The following is a 6,189-nucleotide window of genomic DNA, read 5'->3' on the forward strand; positions in this document are numbered from 1 at the left end:
CATCAGGTGCCCCCGGCAGAGTCTGTCCTTGCATCAGGTGCCCCCGGGAGAGTCTGTCCTTGCATCAGGTGCACCCGGCAGAGTCTGTATAGACCCCCTCAGTGCAGACCCCCTCCATCAGTGCAGACCCCCTCCATCAGTGCAGACCCCCTCAGTGCAGACCCCCTCCATCATGCAGACCCCCCCTCAGTGCAGCCCCCCCTCTATTAGTGCAGACCCCCTCGATTAGTGCAGCCCCCCTCTATTAGTGCAGCCCCCCTCTTAGTGCAGACCCCCTCTATTAGTGCAGCCCCCCCAGTGCAGCCCCCCTCTCTTTTAGTGCAGACCCCCCCCTCAGTGCAGCTCCCCTCTATTAGTGCAGACCCCCCCTCAATGCAGCCCCCCCCCGCTCAGTGCAGGAGCGGCCGGCCGGTGTTCTGCCGAGAAAGTTCCCCTCAGCAAGTAAGGACCCCCTGTACTGCGCAGGCGCAGTGCTTGCGCAGTACGGGGCTGGGGAACTTTTCGGCTAGACACAGCGACAGCGGCGCCATGTCTTCTGCTTCAGTGGAGAGGGGAGGGGCCGTGCAGCTAAAGAAGCCGCTTCATTGGCTGCACGGATCGAGCCCCCTTCCTCTCTCCACTGACTTACTCAACACTAGGGGGAAGATAGAGCGGCGGCGCTGGCCGCCATTTTGCTGGAGCCAGCTGCTCCAAAAAGAAAAAAAACAACATTCCCGATTTTCCTTAGGGAAAATCACGATTCGGGACAGCCTCCAATCAGGACGAGGGTCCCAAAATCGGGATTGTCCTGGGAAAATCGGGACTGTTGGCAACTATGGTGTACTAGGCTTAAGGGAGCATCACCCTCTCTATTTGTCCTGTTTACTGTTATTACCGAGCATGAAAGAAAATGCCAGATTTTGGTTTGTCACCAGAACAGGAATAGAGGGTTAAATCTTCCAATAAAGACACTAGTTCTGGGGACAACCACGGATTCCCTCGCTTTGGAGGGATTTCCTCTCACTTACTGTTGTAGATATGGGACAGGAAGTAAGAATACATTTTCCCAATTGGCACAGGTGGCAAAAAAAACCTAAAAAATCTGAGGGGTTATAACACTCAGTCAGGGGCCTTGTACATTGTAAAGGAAATGGTATGGAATTGTGGACATTGTTCAGGAGAATTTCAGGGACTGCAGATGTTGCGCAAGGGGCAGTCAGGGGCTACAGGCAATGTACAGGAGATGAATCAAAAACACCAATCAGGACTCAATCCCAAGGCTTCCTCAAAAACAGGACTATGGCAGGCAATGATTTCAACGATGCAACCCTCCTCAGACTGGGCGGTCCTCTAAACATTGCAAAAAACATACACAAGAGGGCGCAAACGCCTAGTGCATCACCACCAAAACCATTTATTAAAAACACACAACAGTGTTATACTCACAAAGTAGGAATAAAATCAAGCTTGTCATATAAGCCGCTCCAACTGGTGAGGTGGGTGACTCTATTGTCATACGGTGCAAGAGATTACACGTTTCGGGGGTCTAAACCCGTTCCTCAGAGCTCTTGATGGTAATGCACTAGGCGTTTGCGCTCTCTTGTGTATGTTTTTGCAATGTACAGGAGATAGTCAAGGTCTGCGGACATTGCACAGGAGATGGTCAGGGACTGTGAACATTTTATGGAAGCATAGTTCCCAACACTTGGAGGGACTGTCCCTCATTTAAAATCCAATACCACTGTCCCTCATGCAGCCTCAGTTGTCCTTAATTTTGGTTTGATGTGTATATCTCACAAAATGCGCTATTTTACTGCATTTGTTATTTTGAAAAGCCAGTTCAAATGCCTTAGCCAATCATAAGCTCTGTTCACACTAGTGTACTTTTGCTGCGCTAAAACACACCTTTACAGCAAGACAAAAGCACATGAAAAGTAGTTCCCTTTAAATTCTATCTGTTCACATCTCTGAACTGCATTTTTAAACATTCCTGCTTGCTGCATCTTTGGTAGCCTGTTTGAAAAATGCACCAAAAGGCACCTTCCACTGAAGTCTAAAACACGCTAAAAATGCAATAGCCTTTTTTAAAAATTGCATTCTGACTTTTAGATCTTTGGAATGCATGTAATCAGGGATGTGGGAGGGGCCTATCCTTTGTCTACATACTGTGTGCCAAAAAGTGTCCCTTTTTTTAACTTTTCTTTATGTTGTCTTTAATCTTTATTGGGGACTTGCTAGTTAACTTATTTTTATAAGTAAAAAAACTATATATAAAGAACGTGTAGCGCTAATATGATGTCAAATGTGATGGACAACACATAATGTAACTGCTTGTGCAATACAATAACCCCACGTGTAAGGGAACACAGTGATGTCAAGACACTGTACAGCAAAATAGTATGATTAGATCACCTGTGTGGTGACATCAAATGCTAAATAGCAAGACAAAAATATCTATATACGGTAATTATAATGAGATCATAAAAACCCATGTAATCATATAAATCAAGATGAACTATCAAATGGATGAAATCAGTAGCAATATAGTGAAACAAAAAATGAAACAAAAATTGTTATGCGCATTCATAAAAGAACATGAAAGTCCATATATGATGACATGGTGACTTTGGTTTGAAAAACTTTGGTGCAGACAGTTTGTCAGTAGATAATCCACCACCGATATATATAAGGCTTACCGGAAAGGTTGAACCCAAATAGGCGTACGCCTAATGAGTCAATAAGGCTTGTGGCGTAATACACCCAGGGGTATCTTTCAGCAATGCAAACGGTATCCAATGGAAGAGAAAAACTTCTATGGTCCTTCACAGTGCTTTTCATGTGGATACCCACCAGAGGGGTAATAGCCAGAGGATAGAGCAAAAAGTTTTCCTCCCGGGTATATATTTACTGTATAAGAAGAAGAAGGAATAGGCCACATAGTGTAATTCCATTTTAATAAAAAAATCATTTAATGTATAGAAAAAGGGAACACTCACATTTCATGAAGATAAAAATCGCTTTGCAATGGTAATAAAGTGACGCAGTGGCATCAGCAGAGCCCCTCCCCAGCGATAGGGGGAGGGGCTCTGCTGATGCCACTGTGTCACTTTATTACCATTGAAAAGCGCTTTTTATCTTCATGATATGTGAGTATTCCCTTTTTATATACATTAAATGATTTTTTATTAAAATGGAATTACACTATGTGGCCTATTCCTTCTTCTTCGTATAAATGTAGCGCCCACCACCTTTAGGTGGGTGCTAGTTAGTTAGTTAGGATTAGTGTCAGGTAAAGTTGCAAGTGTTTTACCCTGTTGGTTAGACTGGTTGGTTGATTTGGTTGGGAGATTTGATAGAATAAAGAAGGGTGTGGCCACCTACACTCTGCCCTGTAAGATTTCCATTTCTTTCCCTGAAATGTTCTGGAAAGTGGGTGGACTGAGGGAGCAGAGTGGCAGGTAGTTTTTGGAGACCGCTCTGAGACAATCATTGTTTTGCTTGGGCACAGGTGGGACTGTTATAAAAACTAAGGTCACATGTTTCCTGGGGTGGTTGGAGATGGGAATTGAATCCAGAAAGGCTGCAAAGATGTGATCAGCAAGGAGCAGGCTTGAAGGCCTGGGGGTGTAATGCTCTAAGTGCTGGATAGCAGAACTTGAACCTGAAGGCCTAAGGGTTCAGCGACCTCAGTGCTGGATGTTTCATCACCTTAAGTCACCGAAAGAAACTCCGGGAGCAATGGACCAGACGTCACCAGCTGGGATGGTTCTGGACATGCGGAGCTGGAAGCAGTTGCTAAAAGGATGAAGTAGATCGGGGTGCACCCGGACTTTTCCTGAACCGATCTGGGAGGATTGCAGGAGTTGAGATAGACAGGTGAGGCCTGGTACTTCTAACATCCACATACCAAGGTGTTTTTCAGAGAGGCACTGGTCAGTTCTTTAAGGGAAAAGGATATAACTACTCTTAAAGGAACCAAAGTTTCAGAGTGGCAACTCATACTTCCTGGAGACATAGACTGTAAATATTGCACGTTCTTTTTCGAACATGCTGCAAGGAAAAGAATAAAGTTTATGCTCTAATGTTACTGGACTGTCTGCTGATGTAATTTTTGTGCAGAGGAGGACAACGGAGAGCCACTGACAGAAAGGTATGAACTGACAGCAGCTCCCAAGGGAGTAGTGCGCTACATGGAGGTCCCACTGAGATTTTCACCTTTCTGTTAGTCCGTTACCCCTAGCAACTCCAGAGACAGACCCTGCAAATCAGTGACTGTATTCCGTGTAGTCCTAAAGGACCATCGCATATGGCAACTTGCCATTTGTACGGAGGTGTCTGGTGTGGGTACAGCGCCAGCACCGCCACTGTTTGCCTAAAGACTGTCCTGCTACACAATTGGGAATGCCTGGGAGTTGTGGATGTCACTGTAGCTCATGGATAAAACATGGACACCAAGAGAGGTATGGCTAGAGACAGGCAGGGAGCATGTCTCTTACAGTGGGGCATCGCAAAGTGACATTTTCCTTTTGTAAAACAGTGATTGCTGCTTTGACTTGCAGTTCTACGGTGCCTGCCGCCAGAGGTCACTGGCGCGCACTGTCAAAATGAACTGTTACAGTTCCTTGCGCGATAGACCAGCGAGTCAGGGGGCGGAGCTGCACCCAGGAAGAAGACATCGTTCCAGGTCCTGTGTGCCATGCGTTGTGTATACAATGGAGGAAGATGGCAACCAGTACTACATGCACACCCGCCATGGGGCAATCCACTGAAGTGAAGGATCAGGTCCTCGTGGACACCGGCATCCGTCTGGAAGTCACCGGTGGGCTAGCGTTGGGAGTAGTCAACGGAGTGGAGAGACTGTGTCTGATTTGTCCCGGCTGTCGGAGACCCACCATGGGAGTCACCGCTTGGGCCCGGTGCGGCCATTGCGGCCTACAACTTACATGGTTGAGACCAGAACAGCAGGAGGCATGCTACTACCATGCTAACAGTGCCACAGAACTCTGCACGCCTCAAACCTCCGGAGGGCCGGAGAGGGCCAAGTAACATCAGAGACTGCAGCAGAGGAGTTCCAGCCTGCTCATCAGGAGTCGGAAACGCCGGAGGTCCAGGTAGGATCTATGGGGAAGGCCTGTACTCTGGTCAGGGACCCGGGGGCTGCTAGTGTTGTTGAGCAAAACCCGGGAAATTTCCCTGAAATGCCGGCCTCTTCTTGTAAGCCCCTCGCTGAACCTGTCCAGAAGGAGCCGCTGGTAGTAGAGGGGGACCCCTCAGGTGAGCTGTGCAGGGGAAGCAAGGGCCGGGCCATAGACTGGGGTTCACCAGAAGTGCTGGAGAGATATGGATCTTTGGAACATTTGTTTGTTTGGTCCTCTCCAGAAGAATGTGGTTCTAGTGGGGAAGAGGAGGAATAGTACATAGAAAGCTCCACGTCTTTAAGTGCTTCCACCGGGGTTCCGGAGAGCATAGCCACATTCCCAGCACCCCCAGTACCCCATATTAAATTAAGTTCTGATACCCCTCACAATCGGGCATCCACATACCAGCAAAGGGCTGTGAGAGCCTCTGACTCGTGTGTACTGCCTGGGTGGGGAAGGCATAAGGAGCTGCCACGGCTGTCGCGGTTCCAACGGGATGTCCAGAAAAGCGTTGCTCAGGAATGTGGATTAGATTTCCCTTATGTATCGGACAAAATTATGGAGATTGTGGAGGCTTCCCGTGAACAGTGGGAAAGGGATCTCATTTGGGACTATTTACACGTGCCTAAACCTCAGAGGACACCTGAACATGTGATGTGGGTGAGATTCAAAGACATTTTCCGGGAATGGCGACAAGGAAGGGCAATCTATAAAGACCGGGTCATTGTCCAAAAGCCTGGCCAACATACAAAGAGTTACTCTATATCGGTCAGAGGGGAAGGAGATACACGCAAAAGACTGCCGGACCCCCGGTATTACCTGTAAGGTGTTATTACAGTTATGCTGGAAAGGCCTCGGACTGCAGGTATGCAGACGGGTTAGGCTGGGCTATCCCATTGACCTACTATACAGGGCAACAGCTTCAGTACCTACCTGGCCAGTATGGACATTATTTTTCTGCTGTCCCTGTCAGTCCCTTTGCTAGTCTGATGTTAAACAAAATGTTATAAACTCCCGTTGGAGTCACTTAGAAAGTATTTGGCTTATGGACTTAAGTGTAAATAATCTGGCG

The sequence above is a fragment of the Aquarana catesbeiana genome, linkage group LG05 (genome assembly GCF_042186555.1).
Source record: "Aquarana catesbeiana isolate 2022-GZ linkage group LG05, ASM4218655v1, whole genome shotgun sequence".
NCBI lineage: Eukaryota > Metazoa > Chordata > Amphibia > Anura > Ranidae > Aquarana > Aquarana catesbeiana.